This window comes from Syngnathoides biaculeatus, chromosome 10 (genome assembly GCF_019802595.1).
Source record: "Syngnathoides biaculeatus isolate LvHL_M chromosome 10, ASM1980259v1, whole genome shotgun sequence".
Classification (NCBI taxonomy): domain Eukaryota; kingdom Metazoa; phylum Chordata; class Actinopteri; order Syngnathiformes; family Syngnathidae; genus Syngnathoides; species Syngnathoides biaculeatus.
The window spans coordinates 3292017-3311565 of record NC_084649.1 but is presented as its reverse complement, the minus strand read 5'-3'; the positions used below and the strand labels follow the sequence as shown (position 1 = coordinate 3311565).

The 19549-nt window shown below is 40.7% G+C and overlaps 1 protein-coding gene across 11 annotated transcripts in view; it reads right to left on the bottom strand.

Annotated features, from left to right (window-relative positions):
- foxp1b (forkhead box P1b) overlaps nucleotides 1-19549 on the bottom strand; it is a 263881-nt gene that overhangs the window by 213940 nt on the left and 30392 nt on the right. For 10 of the 11 annotated variants that reach the window (XR_009796652.1, XM_061831373.1, XM_061831379.1 and 7 more), the window contains one exon: nucleotides 9636-9713. The exons of the other annotated variant lie outside the window; for it this stretch is intronic. The gene's annotated coding sequence lies outside the window, so the exon portion shown is untranslated. The remainder of the gene's footprint in view (nucleotides 1-9635; nucleotides 9714-19549) is intronic. 11 annotated transcript variants of the gene reach the window in all.

The following is a 19549-nucleotide window of genomic DNA, read 5'->3' as shown; positions in this document are numbered from 1 at the left end:
CCACATGGTGGTATTTCCCAAAATATTTCAATGTGGAAATATTATGAATAATTGTTGTTTAACAACACAAATCCTGAACATAACACGGAAAACTAAAGCTGTGTGTTTAGTACCTAAAAACAAATCACTTTAACTCTTCTTCAGCCATCTCCAAAGAGCAAGTGGCTCAGATTCAGAATCACAAAAATTACAAATAATGGCAACATACAAAAACATTTTGTAAGCTAAAATGTGGTGCAGCTCGGGGCTAATAATATATTCAATTATTCAATGATGAAATCTGTCACTGAGATAAAAAAAAATTTAAACTAGACCAATAAAGTAAGAAAAAAAAAGAATAACGGCCTATGCATTGACATGATTTTTTTTAAACATTTTAAGTGCTTAATGACGTAAGTGTAATTCATTATTTCTTCATATTTCTTTATTTACTCATCTATCCATCTGAGCCGCTTATCCTCACAAGGGTCACGGGAGTGCCTGAGCTTATCCCAGCTATCTTTAGGCAGGAGGCGGGGTACACCCTGAACTGGTTGCCAGCCAATCACATGGTGCATGGAGACAGACAACAGTTGCACTCACAATCACACCTAGGGGCAATTTAGAGTCTCCAATTAATGCTTGTTTTTGGGATGTGGGAGTGTCTGGAGAAAAGGCACTCAGGCACGGGGTCACATGTAAACTCCACAAAGGCAGAGCCGGGATTTGAACCCCAGTCCTTCGAACTGTGAGGCCAATGCGCTACAGCTGCGTCACTGTGACCCCAGGATGAAAAAGTCATGGAGATATTTGTTTGCACCAGATCTGTCTAAAGTTTAAAAATGTCAAAAATATCTCTCGTGATGTGACATTATGTTTCCATGGTTAAAAGTAAAAAGTCACACGAGTAATGCATTTAGGTGAGGACAAGAAAGAATATTGTGGCGGCACAGTGAATGACTGGTTAGCCCGTGTGCTTCACAATTCTGAGGACACTGATTGAAATTAAGCCTTACCTGTTTGGAGTCTGCATGTTGTTCACGTGCCTGTGTGGGTTTTCTCCAGGTACTCTGGTTTCCTCCCACATCCCAAAAACATGCATGATAGATTAATTGAAGACTCTAAATTGGCCGTAGGTGTGAATGGTTGTTTGTTTAGGCGCTCTGGGTTTGGCTGGCGAACCCTCCAGTGTACCTCACCTCTTGCTGTGAGCTGAATGAATGAATAAACTGAAATAAGCTCCAGCACGCCCACAACCCTTGTGAAGATAAGCGGTATGGAAAATGGATGGATGAATAGTTTTGAGTGGGACTCCGATTCCTTTAATACTTACTTTACTCATGCAAGCTACACACAATTTCTTCAAGCATATGCATGGTTAGAGTTTCTTAATATTCCACAACAAATATTGTGTTTCTTTATGATTCAAAGTGGATTATTTTCTTGTCACGTGTGGTGACATCAGTGCCACTTGCTGGGCCAAGCAGGAAGGCAATTGGAGCGAGCCCTCTCCTGTCTGTGTCCAGGCCTCGACAGTTACACAATACGGAGCGCAATTGCCTCCTCCCCCCACCAGCACGATTACCATTCATTATCAAACCTGGGGATTGTAGTGTAAGGGTGGAGATTAGAAAGATAAAATGAGGTGTGTGCTTGGCTGTTTGTTTTGTTTTGTTTATTGGGTGGGGGGTGCTTCCTGCATAAAACCACATCCTGAGCAAGCATCACTGCGCCTCAGTGTAAATAAATACTCCCTCCTCTGTGCAGCTTCCGTTAACTGTCACCACCTTGGCTCTGAATCACCTTCAAGTCCAAACAGGAAAGGCGCAGAAAGGCATAGGAGGTGCCAGTGGAGGTTTCATTTGCTTTTAGCCAAAGAGCTCACAGAAAAGATGTATTCTGCTGCCCTGAGCAGTTGCCCAGCCTTAATTCTGTACCCACGTACTTCCTTTCAACTTTCATTATAACATTATCCATAGGAGACATCCATCGTAGTACGAATATCACTAGTTGACGGTTTTGTCTACTGCGTGCAGTGTATTAGATAAGATGTTAAAAGTAACTGCAACTGCTTCAATGCAATATTTAATATATATTTTTCCCAACACAGTATTAGTAGTTCCTCAAGTAAGAAAGCCTACCTTGATACAAGGTACATACTTTCTTCTTAAAGAATATTATCAGAAATAGAGCACTAGACACAAAACATTGACATAAGCTCCAAATTCTATAGTTTTAACTTTTAACTCCTTCAAGTAAAGCTTACATGCTGACAGGCCCCAAAGTGCTTATTTTAATGTTTTCACATACTTGAATGAGCTGAATTCTTGTTTCTCATCCAGCTGCAGAGGGTAGTCTGACAAAAAGTGATCTGTCGACAAACAACCTCAAGTAATCAAAAGGGATGCGTATTACAATACACTAACTTTAATAAATACCTTAAAATTATCAATATAGAATTGTGATTGTACGACCTCCCCAATATTAGAAAAAATATGGTGGCTCAGCTGGTAAAGCGTTGCCTCACAGTTCTGAGGTCCCGGGTTTCAATCCCAGACCCGCCTTTGTGGAGTTTGCATATTCTCCCCGTGCCTGCGTGGGTTTCCTCCAGGCACTCCGGTTTCCTCCCACATCCCAAAAACATGCAACATTAATTGGACACTGAATTGCCCTTTGGTGTGATTGTGAGTGCAACTGTTGTCTGTCTCCATGTGCCCTGCGATTGGCTGGCAACCAGTTCAGGGTGTACCCTGCCTCCTGCCCAATGACAACTGGGATAGGTTCCAGCAGTCCCGCGAGGATAAGCAGCGAAGAAAACGGATGGATGGATGGATGGTTAGATGTTGCATGGAAATTTGTGTAGAAATAGTGTGGCATAATCCGTTTATTGTATTATATTCATGAGATATTTAAATTGGACTGACTATTTTGAGTCTCTATCTCTTCAGGGTGCAGGACCTACTGAGGCATAAAGTTGTGACCTCTTGATCAGACAGTTAAAGGCGGTGTTCTCTTTGCCTGAGGAGACTCACTGGTCACATTACTTAATGGGCAGCATCTAACTGAGCTCATCTAAACATGCCTAAGGGGAAATCTAAGTCCCTGGGACTGTGGGTGTGTTTAGGCTTGATCCAAAAGACCCCCAATTGTTGTTCTTTTGCTGTGCGAAGCCAACATAAGAACATACAGGCTAAATGTCGTTCTTCCCTGGCCTTCACCCACATCCCAGCTCCTTTATGCACAAGTGGTTAACCACAGAAATTATACAATTAAAACAATTTGCTGCATCTATCAGTCAGACTGATCTAACAAGCTATTGAGATGACACTAATGGAGTAAGCTTCTCTCTCTATTCTTCCCCGAGCATTTTCCTCAAAGTCAGACTGAAGGCAAACCATCTGCATCAGTGGAAAACAAAGAGAGCCAAGAGTAATAGAATTACAGTATATTTGTTTAACAGGATGTTGGTGAGCATAGTTGAGATTTTGCAGTTTTCTTTATGAGCTGTGGTTACTTGTTCAAAAGAATCCTTGGCAGCCGAGAACAAGACCAATCGAAGCGACCATTTGCCGTTAATATTTCATCCTGACAAAATACAAATAAAGCCGATTATAAAATCGCTGCTCCAATATATGGCTTGTACAGAATTCAACAACAGAATGTGACAATCTAATTAAATGTTTTCGTGATTGTAAACCAATGGATGCAGTGCCAAGACAAAATTGGCGGGTCTGCCAAGGACTCAAAACTGTATTGCAAACGCACACAGGGTGTGAACAGAATGAGAAGAAATGAGACATTCCCAAACCTTGACCTGGACATCCTGCATCTCTGTCCACCCACTGTTGACAAGAAACACTCCTCCACAAGTTCAAGGGAAGTGTTTTCATACTGTAGATGTCCTTTTCAACTAGCTTGAGCAAGCAAAATGGGAGAGGAGCTTTTTGTTTACGATCTATTCTGATGGCATAAACAATACAGTGGTGAAAACAAAGTTTCCCCCCCCCTTCCTGATTTCTTAATATTTTGCAAGTTTGTCAAAAAATTATTTAAAAAAAATGATAAAATACCCATCATCAAACAAATTTCAATTATTGGTCAAAGACATCACAAGTTAACAGATAATGCATTTTTTACATTTTTGTTATGAAGAAATAAAAAAATCTAAACCTAAATGGCCATGTGTGCAAGAAAAAGTGATTGCCTTCCCCGTAAAATATAATTTAACTAGTTTATCATACAGGGATGAGAATGACCAATTTAGAAAAACACTGAAAATGTATGCCTTGGGGGTGGGGGTTCAAAGTGGGGTGCACCCCCCTTTGGCATGAAAATGTTTTATAAAACACACTGTTAAATGGTAACCTCTGCTTACTTCTAACAGTGTAAATACAGGGCAATCATAATATTTTGAAAATTTATAATATGAGTCCAAAAAACCAAAATAATTTTGCCAAACTTCAGACATAAAAATGTAGACAGTGAAATTTATATCAAATAGGCATACTTCAGAAATAAGTACACAAGTAATTTGTTTATATATATATAAATATATATATATATGAGAGATAGAGAGAGCGAGAGCGAGAGAGAGGGAGAGATCATGAAATAAATGAGTGATCTACAGGGCCAGTGCCACAGATAGGCCTAATTGTATTAACAGTTGTCAATTATATAATATTTGAGAAATTTACGTCCAACTTACCTTTGTGTTTCCTGGTTTGGATATGCTCCTGGATAAGTGCACAGCACTTTGCCGGGAACGTCCACTTTTTATATGTGTTCGGTCAGACATGTGGATACTGTTTTCATTCCTATCTGCACGGTTATACTTTTTTCAAGCCATGCCCATCTGAAACAGTTTTTTACCCCGTGGTTTTTATCAATTTCCCTGGCACGATCTTAGTCTTTTCGCTCCAAGACTTTCGCCATACTAGAAAACGTGCAGACCGCTCGATAACATATGCGTGCGTATCTCTGTAAGTTATATATCTATGCCGTAACAAACAGAATGCTTCTCTCAGAAATTTTAACAGTGTGAAAATACCAATGAAATACTGCCAAAATGCTGCCGGAAATCAGAATGTTGTCGTTATTATAAAAACCAAATTTAATGCAAACAGATAGCAATGGCGTAAACAGGTAGCAATGCCGTAAACGTGTAGCAATGCCGTTTTCCGCTATCACGGCTGTGACTAATTTCACGACGAGCGTTGCCGATAGATGCTGGCGGCCGGTCTTGATCACAGTCTCCCCCCGCGTCAAGCCGTAACCCTCAAATCACTTTAAGAGAACCTGTCTGACAAAGTAAAGCAGATGAAAGCATCCTCAAAAGCTAGACATCATGCTGAGATCTAAAAAATGAATGAGAAAGAAACTAATTGAGCTCTAGCAGGGTGGAAAAGGTTATGAAGCCATTTCTAAAGCTTTGGGACTCCAGCAAACCAATGTGACTGCATTATCCACAAATGGTGAAAAGAGAAAAGTGGTGAACCTTCCTAGGAGTGGTCTCCAGGCAAAAATTACCCCAAGAGCAAGGCCACAATTCACCCACTTGGTCACAAAAGATCCCAAACCAACATCCTAAGAACTGCAGGCCAAGCCATAAGAAAGAGACAACACAAAAATTGCCTGCATGACAGAGTTCCAATACGAAAACCACCGGTGAGCAAAAAGAAAAAAAATACTGCAATTTCTCAAGTATAATGAATTATAGTGTGCACCCCCAAAGTTGACTTTAAAAAAAAACAAAAAATTAGGAAAACCCTGTACAATGGACACCACCAATTCGCTGCTACCCATATGCTCCAAATATTGGGAATTCTCTGTATTTATATTTTGTTCGGTTTGTACATGTATTGTTTTTCAAAAAACTGTCCGTACAACAATCATTAATAAGATTTATTGTGCATGTCCTGATGTAGCGGTAATATAATGTTGGGACGAACAAGCCACAGCACACGCTTGTCCTGGTCCCTGTGATTGTCAGAACAGAATCCCTCAGCCAACTAAAATAAATGCTCAATGATGGCATAACATTTTATTAATACTGTTGATATTGATATTGTATTGGTCTTAAACTATTTAACACTGTTTGACTTGACTTAAACTTTTTTTTGCATTAAATATTTGTGCATAAAACATTTGTGTATAGTGCAGTTAACCTCTACATTACACATCCTTGGCTGAGATTTCAAAAGAAGCATCTGACTCATCTCCAACCTGATAAATATCCATCGTAGCTACCTTTGGTGCATCACTGTCGAACTCATCGATGACTTGATACAGTTCCGGTGCTTCCTCCATTGAATCATGAACAGTGATCCTATTTTGCTCCCACAGCATGTCCTCCTCTGTAGCATCCATGGCGTTAGTGAGGAAACATGTTTTGAATCCCAAGTGTTTTAGTTTCGCAGCCATAGCCTCTCACCCTCCATTCAGCTACAATCTGTAGCAGGTTTCCTATGGCGTCAGGTGGCTATCAAAACAACGTGAGCTCAAACTACAGTACGTAGCAACGAGCGTAATGGGCACATTGAAAAAAAAAAGCGACCATTTCCATTGTGTGCATTCTCCTCTTTTTTTTTTATGCGCCCATGACGCTCGTATTACGTAGTTTGAGCTCACATTGTTTTAATAGCCACCTGACGTCATAGAAAAGCTGCTACAGATTGTAGCCGGCTATCATTTTTTTGGTTGCGGCATCATCGCCACGAGTGATATTTCTTTTAAAAGCAGCTGCACAACTAGCCGTTGTAGTCAACATTTTTTGTCTTAGTTTAAGTTAAAACAAACTCACGGGCAGTCATTTCTGATCTTTGGTGCAGTAGCAACAAACATGCTACACTAACGATCGTAAAATGCAAGCTCCCCGGGGAGCTAAGAGAGCTCAGGTTGGGGGTGCACATTGCCGTAATATATATAAATGTGTAACATAAGACATCCCACATCATATCGAAATGTATATATATATATCTTTTTCAAGACTCTATGGGCCTGTATAGGACTATACGATGTGGTTGTATTTTTTATTTCATCCATACCTAAATATAATGCGCTCTATTAACTTTTTGAAGATATTTTTGGAAAAATTTGTGGATTATTTGTGAGAAATTACAGTAGGCTCGGCTCAATGTTTACAGATGACAAGATGATGATCGTTAAAACTGTTGGGGAAAATACTGAGACAAAAGTTAATCTTTTTGGAAGGTGTGTGTCCCATTACATCCAGCATAAAAGTTACCCTGCATGTTAGAAAAAAAATAACATTCCAACAGAAAATAATGTTGGTGGTAGTGTGATGGTCTGGGTTGTTTTTTCTACTTCAGGACCTGGAAGACCTGGTGTGATAAATAGAACCAAGAATTCTGATGTTTACCAAAATATCCCAAGCTGAAAGGAATCTCTGAATGGCTGACAAAAAACAATAGATTTTGGAGTAGCCTCGTTAAAGTCCTGACCTGAATCCCATTGAGATGGTGTGGCATGACCTTAAAAAGGCGCTTAATGCTCAAAAACCCTCTAATGTGGCTGAATTACAAAAAATTTGCCAAAATTAGTGGACAAAGGTTCTTCTACAGTGTTGTAAAAGTTCATTGCACAAATTGCAGTTGTTGCTCCTAAGGGTGGCCCAACCAGTTATTAGGTTTAGGAGGCAATCACATCTTCACATGAGGACATGTAAGTTTGGATTATTCTTTCCTCCCTTATTAATAAAGAAAACATTTAAAAACTGTATTTCATGTCTACTTGTGTTGTCTTGGACAAATATTTAAGTGTTTGATAATGGAAACATTTAAATGTGACAAATGTGCAAAAATATAAAAGAACTCAGGAAGGGGGCAAACACTTTTTCCCACCACTGTAACTATCCTTTAGATACAAGTCCTCCTATATAGACAGTCCATCGAGGGGCAGTGGTAGAACCCACAAGTAAATGCCCCATCAGCAGAGAAAGAAAAGCTGCCTTTTATGGTAACAGATCACAGACTCGAGCCATTGACCACAGAGCCGACAAATGAGGCATTAAAGTGTCATGGTGGAGCAGCCGTGCAAAGGGAGCAGAAAGATATTACCCTCTTCTCATCCATGCATTAATCTGACCAATGCTGCGTTCTCACTTAGACTAGCTCCTAAAATCCCTTTTCTCTATGAAACATTGTCGAAACGTCTTTAACTGGAGCACAAATCTATTGACAGAAAAGATATGCTACCTCACCCGTTAGTAATTTAATCAGGAGCTATATTGTAGTCTCTAATTTAAATGTTATTCATTGAGGGGTTTTTTTTCTTAATGGAGATATTCATAGATACTTTCTGAAAGAGGCAGATATGGTTGAGGCTAGTGAAGCACAACTGAAAAACAAACAAAAACACTTTGACATGGAGACTGCGACAGTCAGCAGAGTGAAAAGTCCTCTGCTGGATTTATCGTTGAGCAAACATGCGCCCTGAGGGAGCAGATAGACTCATCTTCACAACCACATATTTAATTGCAGATTCCATTACTTTTTACGAAGGTCACAGTTTTTTCCTGATCATGGGGAGAGCACCAAGTGACACCATGGCTTACAAGCAGCCAAATACAGAATGTTCACCCATGACGAGTTCACAGGTCATAGGAAGGTAACAAGAGGAACAAACTGAAATGACAGGGTAACACAAATGTCTGTCAAGCCCTAACAATTTGGATTAGCTCAAATCAGCCAATCTTTCCATTAATACTAAAAAGAAAGAGCTGCAAAATGTTTTTTTTTTTACCTTCAGTAGCAGCAAAGTTTATGTAAAAAAAACAAAACACTAATAACTACACAAATAGAGCATTACCTACCTGGAAATGGCGATACAGGGATTAAGAAGTTGTATAATCACATTTTGGTCTTGCAGTCAGTATGGGTATACTAGATGTCAAACAATCCCTACCTTTTATTTGTGACAAGGAAATTTTGAATGAAAGGCAAGCTTACAAGCACCATACATCATCTCTACACTTGATATATCCGAAGATAAATGTCAGATAGTGTTCATCCACATCAGGGATGGGCAAGAAAGGCCAAAAATTTGTTTGTCCGAAGCAGCCACAGCTTTGCTGTCAATTAGCTGTTTGACACATTTGTGCATTGTAATGGTGACACAAAACATTTTTAAATACGAGGCAAACTTATTGCTTTGTGTGTGTGTGAGGGGGGTGCAATCTTGATTGAAAGGTGTACTTTTTTTTTTTAATATCTTAGTATCTTCACAGTAGGTCTAATTTGCATTTCAACAATTCTGCGAACTGGACTGGTTACTCCCGAGGAACTGAACCTGACAGTGACCGTAACTGGACGAGATCCTTGTTAGTTGCCACTGTCTAACACCGCCCAGTTCAAAGAACCCACTTCCATCATGACTCCTGCTGGAATGGTATGCCTGTTCATGGGCTTTGGGATGGGTGCTAAGCTTAAACAACTTTTCGGATGCAATTTTGGCACAAATGGCACAAAATGTATAATATAAACATAAGATGTGAGCAATGGGCATAAATTGAGAGGCTTACAGAAAATAACGGAAAATAAAAATAAAATAGACACTTGGTTAAAAAACATCCGTCATTCGTCAATTGAAATCTAAAATGCATTCCTGTTAGAAAGAAGAGCAGAATGCTTGTTATATACCCAAATCACACGTGCTGAATTTCAAGGTACTCCATTCCTCCAATCAGATATGAGGGTTTTTTTTGTCCATTGGCGCTTCTAAGAGGACACAAGAGAGAGAGAGAGAAAGAGAGCGAGAAGGGAGAAAGGAGGGAAGTTAGCGATAGAACAATTACAAACAGGAAGTAAAAAAGGTGGGGGAAACCCCTACAGTACTTTACTGATCTTAGAAATTACATATAAAAGGGCAAAAGTAAATATGATCGTTTCGCTCTCGTTTTTGACAGATTGTGACACACCAATTCCTGGCCTGCATGTCCCATCAGAACTGCCTTTTCAAACCAATTTTAGCAACAAGGCTTATTTTAATGACAGAAATTGATACATTCCTCACCTGAAGACAATAAGACAAACATTTTTTTTTAGATGAAGACCACACACTATTTTGCATAAACTGTAGATGTGTGATCAAATACTGTGTGCCACGAGTCACTTAACATTGCTGTGCTTTTAAAGATTGATAAAATAACAATTGAAGATAATGTATTTGTTTTGAACATATGGAAAAACAATAAAAAATACAGATAGATGCAATAACCAAAAAATATCACGATAGTTTGACCAAGATAAAAACTGATATATATACTTTCACAGTTCAGTGATTTACATAATATTACAGAAATTGATTTAGTGTACCACAAAAGAGGGAAATGTGTGGTTTCTTTAATTCAAATTAACGGGACACTTAATCATGGCCGCATAAACAAGTAATGACAAAACTCTTGCCTTCAATGGGAAGGTTTTCAACCAGACAAACAACAAAACAAAGTTCAACATCCCGACTTTTCATAATTCACCAGGAGGGAATTCAACGTGGTGGCATGGTGAAGCGACTGGTTAGAGTGTCTGCCTCACAGTTCTGAGGATCGGGGTAGAAACCCCAGCCCCGCCAGTGTGGGGTTTGAATGTTCTCCCCTTGCCTGCGTGGGTTTTCTCCGGGCAGTCCGGTTTCCTCCCACATCCCAAAAATGTGCATTAATTGCAGACTCTAAATTGACCATAGGCGTGATTGGGAGTCCAAATGGTTCTTTATTCTATGTGCCCTGCAAGTGATTGACAACCAGTTCAGTGCACCCTGTCGCCTGCCCGAAGATAGTTGGGATAGGCTCCGGAAATCCTGTGACCTTTGTGAGGATACGAGGCTCGGATAATGGATGGATGGATGGATGGATGGATGGATGGATGGAACTCAACCATCCATGCAAGGATCCATGTTTCCACAGCCTGTCCACATTCTTGGCCCTGCTATTGGCCCAGGATAACACCCTTCTGATTACTCGGCTGCATGCTTGTCATTACTTCCAAAAATATGTTGATCCCAACAGGCGGCCATACCCCATGGATTTACGGCTACACAACTGTATTTACTTTTCCACCAAAAGTGCATGTTTTTCTTTAGTGACGTCCCTTCACCGAAAATATGAGGAAAAGGGGACTCCCAGCAACATCTGTCATATAGCAATTACAGTGCATTCAAACCTAGCAAATAAGTGAAAGACTGAAAATGAAAAGTTAAGAAAACATGAAATTAAAGTGCCACTGTCATGAAATGCATGATTTTTAGTATGATATTAATGAAAAAACCGCAGTTGACATGGACCAATGCGTTTTTTCACCACAAAACATGATTTTGACGTCTATAGCTTTTTGTAACTCCCGCCATGAAAATCCTCTCGAGGGATTTGTTTTCGAAAAGAAGCAGGAAGTGAGGTACTTGGCAGTACCGCCCTCAAGTGGACAAGGTACCTCCTTGTTCCTTCGTGTTAGCCAAAATTCCAGCTTGTTGCATTGCTGGACATTGCTTGAACACTCGGGAGGATGGATTTACCCTTCATAAGTTTGCAAGAGACCAGGTTCGTCGTGACAAATGGATTGCACGTGTGCAAAGAACCAGAGCTTCGTGGGTTCCAAATCACAGGTCGGTGTGTATACAGCTACTAAACAAATAATGGGTTCCTAAATGTGTAGATGTGCGCATCGGAAGGCTTCCATGCAGAGCCGCTAAAGGACGGCCTCCACAGGCCTTGTGGATCGCTACCGGCCTTGTCGACAAGGCCGAGCCGGCTTCCAGGCCTCGTTGACAAGGCCGAGCCTGCCGTCCGCCTTGAAGTGGCCGTTTATCTTTGTGGATTTCTCCAGGCACTCTTGATTTCCTCCCACATCACAAAAACATCCATTCATTGGGGAGTCTAAATTGCCCATAAGTGTGTTTGTGAGTGCGAATGATTGTTTGTCTCCATGTGCCAGTGTCACAGTTTCATTTAAAATACAGTATGTTCCAATATTTAAGGTTAATAATAGTAGTGGTGCCTGCAGATAGGAGTTTAATTTATTCCCCGACAATGTTCATAACTCAATCCACGTATCTTAAATCAGTCAGGAGAAATCAGGCCTCACCATTGAAATGATTGCAAATACCATTCATAGGGTCCAGGGTCTCATAAAAAACAACAACAATGTCATTTTTAAAGGATAATCTAGAATATTATATATTATAAAAACATGAGAAAAAAAATGAAAAACAATACTGGTGTTTTTGTGACATTTGTTGTCATTCGATTCAATCCACCTGCTCTGTCTAGAAGAAGAAAGTGGGATTCATAATAACGTAAAGCAGCTTAATGTGTCCTGTCTTGGAGTCACATACAGTATCGGTTCTTTGCAGAGGATAAAGAATGCAGTATTTGAGTTGTGAGCTAGCTAGCTAGCTACAGTTCTAGCTCCATGTGTTTTTCCACCGTATGTGTTCAAATAAGATAATGCCTGAAGGGCTATAATGCACCCACATACCGTAATTTCCGGCCTACAGAGCGCACCTGATTATAAGCCTCACCTGGTACATTTTAAAAGGAAATACCATTTGGTACATACATAAGCCACATCTGTGTAAAAGCCGCAAGTGCCCACATTGAAACCCACATTGAAAAACATGAGATATTTACGAAGAAAGACGGTACACAGAAAGCGTTTTCAAAGTTTTAATACCTTAGCTTAACAAAGCAACAACACGGTAGTACGAACAGTGCTGGTTAAAAAAAAAACAGCCGCGACAGCTACGCAGTAGCAACCGCCAGCGCGGTGCTTAAGCCAGTGCGGGCCTAAGACAAGCACAGCGCGAGCAGGGCCAGTTAAGAAAAACATACCAGTAAAAATCAGTGAGACACAGCAGCAACACACCAGCAACACACAGCAATACTGCCCGTTGACAGCTTGGATCGGCTACAGCAATCCCCATGACCCTCGTGAGGATAAGCGGCAAAGAAAATGGATGCGGGGAAGTTTACTTAATTGGAAGGTAAAATTACAGTGTATCGAGAAGAGAGCAAAAACGTTATGTTTCAGTATTATTTTGCAGACGAGTACATTTATAGGCCGATATCTTTTATTGATGTATAAAAAAATTTGGTACATGTACACTCCAACCCAAGTATGGTTGCGGTCCAAATCCAAGTGCCCTTTATTGACTAAATGATGACAAGAGCTCACGATATCAGTTAATCTTTACAGTCCACATGCTGATCAGATGCAAAAAAGACTTAAGACAGCATTGTTTGTTTGGTGAGTAATGACATAACCCAACTATTCAGTTATTTGTTTTGTTTTGCTTTGTTCTTTTTCGATGTTATTCTTTACATATGCTCACTAGCAGGTTAAACGTGTCCTTTATAAATTTTAAATCTGGCAATTGACTTGCTCATTTTAAATGATCCCACTTCTAGGCCACAATTAATGACTTGATTTGGCAATATGTTTTGGCGTCATGACAGTGCATGACCGAGGAAGTTTGGTTGTACCTTTTTTTTATTCGATTTACAAAAAACATTTTTCTGTACAAAATTTGCCTCTGACATCGTCAAGAAGCTCAATAAGCTCATACCAAAAGAAGGAATGCGATTATCGCCACTGAGTTTCACAAACAAGCTCGATGACCCTTTCATCCGCAAAGGTTTTGGTTCATCTCTCATCTTTTTGGCAAATTCAAAATGCCTGAGCTTGCTATTATTTTTGTCAATGAGTAGTTTGGGCGGCATGGTGGTGCAGCTGTAGAGCAATGGCCTCACAGTTCTGAGTTCTGTTTGCATCTTCTACCAATACCTGCATTGGTTTTCTCCGGCCACTTCAGTTTCCTCCCACATACCAAAAACATGCATTAATTGGAGACTTTAAATTGCAGTGGGGATGTAGTGGTATCGGAATCAAGGATTTTATTGCTGTAGTAATTGATTCCGACCTGACTTTCAACAATCATATCAAATCAATGACAAAAACTGCCTCCTACCATCTGAAAAACATATCTAGAGTCAAGTCTTGTATGCGTCAAGCAGACCAGGAAAAGCTTATCCATGCTTTTATCGCAAGTAGACTTGACTACAGTAATGGTCTTCTGACTGGACTCCCCAAAAAGAGTATCAAAACAGCTGCAGCTCATTCAGAATGCTGTAGCTCGCGTTCTGACCAAAACAAAGCGGTCAGATCATATAACGTCAATCCTAAAGTCCTTGCACTGGCTTCCAGTCAGCTTTAGAATAGATTTTAAAGTTCTGCTACTGGTCTATAAATCACTCAATGATTTCGATCCTGAATATATGAAAAGAAATGCTTACGGAATACAAACCCAGTAGGGCTCTGAGATCGACAGACTCAGTTCAAATCGTGGAGCGCAGAGTCCAAAGCAAACATGGTGAAGCAGCATTTAGCTATTATGCTGCACACAAATGGAAAAAAGTTGCCAACAGAGGTGAGGTCACCCCCAAGTGTGAATGTTTTTAAATCCAGGTTGAAAACTCTTCTTTTTTCTCAAGCTTCTCAGAATATGTCCACTTTTTCATCATATTACTTGCACTATATGCGGTTTTGTCTTTTTTAAAAATATTTTGTTTGTCATTTTAATTGTTTTTATCCTGTTTTAAATGTTTTATCTTTTTGTTTTCAAATACCTTTAATGATGTACAGCACATTGAATTACCTTGTGTATGAAATGCGCTATACAAATAAATTTGCTTTTGCTTTGCTTTGCTTTTGCTTTTGCTTTTGCTTTGCTTTTGCTTTGCTTTTGCTTTGCTTTTGCTTTGCTTTTGCTTTGCTTTTGCTTTGCTTTTGCTTTGCTTTTGCTTTGGCTGGTCTGACAGTGCAGGGGCAGTAGCTTTAGTAGGGATGCCCAGATTTCCCTTTTCATAGCCACTTCATCCAGCTCTTCCGGAAGGATCCTGAGGCATTAACAGGCCAGCTGAGAGAGGCTCTCAAGCGTGTCCTGGGTGGTGCCTGGGGTCTCTTTCCGGTTGGACGTGCCAGGAACAGCTCACCAGGGAGGCGCTCAGGAGGAATCTGAATCAGATGCCCCAGCTACCACATCTGGCTCCTCTCAATGCGGAGAAGCAGTGGCTCTAATCTGAGCCCCTCACCAAGCTTCTTACCCTATGTCTAAGGGAGAGCTAAGGGACAACCATGGAACACACCCTCCAGTCGCTCTTCTTAATAAAGGGAACCACTATCCCAGTCTGCCAATCCAGGGGCACTGTTGCAGAGGTGTGTCAACCAGGATAGCCCCGCATCTGAAGCCTTTAGGAACTCTGAGTGAATCTCATTCTTCCCCAGGGCCTTGCCACCGATGAGGCATTTAACCACTTCGGTGACCTCAACCCCAGAGATAGGAGAGCCAGAGTCAGTGAACCCAGACTCTGGTTCCTCATAGGAAGGCGTGTCTGTGGAATTAGGAGGTCTTCAAAGTATTCTCCCTACCAACTCACACGTCATGAGTCGAGGTCAACAGGGGCGCATCCTCACTATACACAGAGTTGATGACGCACTGCTTCCACCTCCTGAGACACTGGATGGTGGACCAGAATTTCCTCAAAGGTGGCTTGAAGTCTTTTTTCATGGCCACAACAAACTCCTCCCTTGCCCCAGGTTTTTGCTTCAGTGACTACCAAAACTGCATTTGCTTGGCCAATCGGTACCCATCGACTGCCTCAGGAGTCCCACGGGCCAATAATGTCCAATAGGACTCCTTCAGCCTGACGGGGTCACTGTTGGTGTCAACCAATGGGTTTAGGGATTGGCACCATGAGAGGCACCGACCATCTTACGGCAACAGCTACGTCTGGTGTGCTGCCTCAGCAATGGAGGCGCAGAACATCGTCCACTTGGACTCAATGACCCCTGCATCCCGGAACATGAGCAAACTTCTTTCGGAGGTAGTTTGAGTGTAGCTAAACACAGGAAACAGAGCTTAGTGTACAGTAGTGATTCCCAAACAGTGTGCCGGGGTACATTAGTGTGCCGTGAGCGCTCTTCAGGTGTGCCGTGGGAAGTTATCCCATTTTATGTAATTGCTAAAAATAACATTTATTTACGAGAAAAAATGTATCTTTATTCATCTATTTATGCCAGTGAGGCACAATGACAGACAACAAAAAAAATCATTTTCTATTAGATGCCAGCGAGTACATACAGTAATTAATCGATCCATTTCTGGTGACATTTACTTTTGTTGGTGTGCCGTGGGATTTTTCAATTGGAAAATATGTGCCTTGGCTCTATAAAGGTTGGAAATCACTGGTGTACAGTACACATCTTACGTACAATAACCCTGGCTGGCAACTGCAGTGCAGCAGAAACCAACCAACTATGATCAGCAAATTGACAGGTTAATTAAATCTGTCTAGAAAGAAAATAATGCAAAGGTGAACAGCTACGAAGTATGCACACACGTGAATGAAATGAAATTGTGAATGAATTGGTTACTGCATCAGCCAAGACAAGGAGCTCATTAGGTCAAAACTATTATTTCATGAAATATATCAGTGTTATTTGCTTTAATCACCACTATTTTGAAACATAGAGCGCAAGTTTTATGAGTTTTGAGACCTACTAAAGGGTTAAAATATTTACCTGAAATTACAAAAATATTTCAACTTGGTAAAAAAAATTGAAAATATAAAGTCTTACATAGAGTATTGCAAATACATTATTATATGACATAATCCATCCATTCATCCATTTACTGAACCGCTTATCCCCACGAGGATCGCGGTAGTGCCGGGGTCTCTCATACCCATCTTCAGACAAGAGGTGGGGTACACCCTGAACTGGGTGCCAGCCAATTGCAGGGCACATGGAGACAGACAGAGTCACACTCACAATCACACTTAGGGGAAATTTAGAGTATTCAATAAAAGCAAACAGCACACAGGCGGGGCCTGGATCAAACAGCGGGACCTCAGAACTACGAGGACAGCTGCACCAACGTGCCGCCAATAATAATAATAATAAAAATAATAAGTTCAAGTAACTTTATTGTCAAATGTGTTATACATACATGACACATCTCTAAATAGCACTCCTCTCAGACTGGCGGAGCTATAATAGAGTAAAGAATTAAAAATAAATGAATGAAAAACGAATAAACTGGTTCGATCATTGGTCTGTGTGGAGTTTGCATGTCCTCCCCGTGCCAGCGTGGTTTTTCTCCGGTTTTCCTCCCACATCCCAAAAACATGAGCTAAAAGGACACTCTAAATTGCCCCCAGGTGTGATTGTGAGTGTGACTGTTATCTGTCTTCATGTGCCCTGCAATTGGCTAGCAACCAGTTGAGGGTGTACCCCCAAGATAGCTTGAATAGGCTGCAGCACTTCCGCGACCCTTGTGAGGATAAACATCTCAGAAAATGGATGGATGGACACATACTGGTCTCTCTAAATTCTGTACGTTGTGCCTTATACTATAAACACATATATGAAGTATATATATAACAATAAGTACTCAAATTGATGTGGTAGTTATTGCTTAATCGAACCAATTTTAAAATATTTCATCGGTGGTGCATGCATTCCGATTTGCTGCTTTCGGCGGGCACAGCTAGATGCTTTCTTTTTCCCCTCTTCTTCCTCGCCCACGATGCAAGTAGGTAAAAGCCCTTCGCCTTTATAGAAGACCTTTGGCATGTACTCCTACCACTTTCGGGCTGGTGTGAGGCTGTGGCAGATCCTGGGTGATTTGCAACACAACATACGAGATGCCAGAGAGCAGAGCCATTGCCACAGGATGGCCACTGCATAGAATAAGGGGGCTGTGTGTTTACACGATATACAGTGGGGGACAGAATCACAAGGATAGTTTTTAGCCCCATCCACAGAATCAGGAAAATTTAGAGAAAAAAAAAATCTTTAAAGACGGATTACAACAATTTGGTACTACATTATTCTCAGTCAGTGCACACATTTTCAGCACTTCTATTTTTTTTTTAAATTGGATTTTGGGGCACTTTATTAATCGGGGTGATGCGACCACATACATTTCATCAACCATCAGAATATAATTCTGATTTTGAGCAAACATTCAAATGATAAATTTTGGGGGTAATGTTCTAAATTATGAGCAACAAAGTCAAAATATTTGACAGGTTTTAAACTAATAATACAAACAGGCCATTGAATTTGCAGCATGAGTGCATATTTAATGAAATCAAAAGCAAATTCAATGAAAAACATAGGTCAAGTTACATTTTGACACAGGACCCATTCTTACGTCTATTAAACTTGTGAATTTTAAGAAACTTTTTGCTTGAATATCCTTGACTTGTTGCACTGTCATACTTGAATCTGATTTTGATAACAAAAGCATGTTTTTCTCTTTTCAGTATCATGAAAGAAATATATCAATCGGAAAGTCCTCGTACTTTTCTGGTCATTTTCCACACATTCAGGGACTCTAGAGGGGCCGACAAGCTCTCTCCAAGGCATGTTTCCGGCCAAATACATCACTCCGGCAGTTACCCACTTCCTTGCTGACCTGTTGGAACACTGTGGCCTTCCACCAAGCATCCAATAGTCTTTCCATCTAGAACATGCAGGCTATAATGGCACTCATTAGAGGACAATCTCATGCTAAAAAGTATATCTCTGGACCAATTGCTGCTGTAGGCATAAAATGAGAGAAAGTCATGCCTCACTCTACCCTGACCCCAACCCAATTGAGAAAATTTTTGAGCATCCTCAAGCAAAAGCTCATTATGAATGGGAGGCAGTTGACATCCAAGCAGCAGCTCTAAGAGGCTATTTTGACATCTTGCAAGGATACCCAAGAAGAAACTCACTTAAAACACACGTACGTATTGTATTTAGCCAAAGACATCCCAAGGAGAGACAGTGTTGGACCATTTAGGGTACCTGAAGGTGTGACAGTGACATCTGAAAAGTATGTAAAGTTTCTAACAGACCACATCTTCCAGGGTGCCAAAATGAGAACTGTAGAATATAGATCCACCCCAAAACCTCTTTCAATGTCATACTTTTGGTTTGAGGGACCCCAAAAGTTATAATCCATAGACAACAGTTACTGTGACTGCATTGAAGTACATTCCTATTGGATTGGATCTCTGGCATGACCTGTTAAGTAAGTAACACCACTCCCTGTAACACATCTAATAAGACTTGATCTTCAGGAACAGCCTGAACTAACCCATGGTGCTGGGAACAATTACAAGAGAGTGATCTTTCTGGGCCGATGCCCACTTGACCCGGTGGGGTAAAGACACGACAGAAATCCACATGATTTAAACTCCTCCCCAAGACGTGCTGACAAGGTTAGAGGGTCATAGCAGACATTAACAGGTCAGTGTGTGTCCCACTTGGGAACAATTACTCCTAGTCACAGCTAAGTGGACACTTGATTGAACACGATAGAGGCAGGACACACTTCCCACAGATAACAATCCCCCATGCCATTTGGGATAAAAAGCCCTTGTGATACAGCCTTTATGGGCAAAATTCATCTCCTTTTCCCTTTTAAAAGAATGTCAGTGTGATCGAGAGCCATTCTTTAAAAGAGATGACTCAAAGCATTTCCATTTTGCAGCAATAGTGAAACCTGCTTA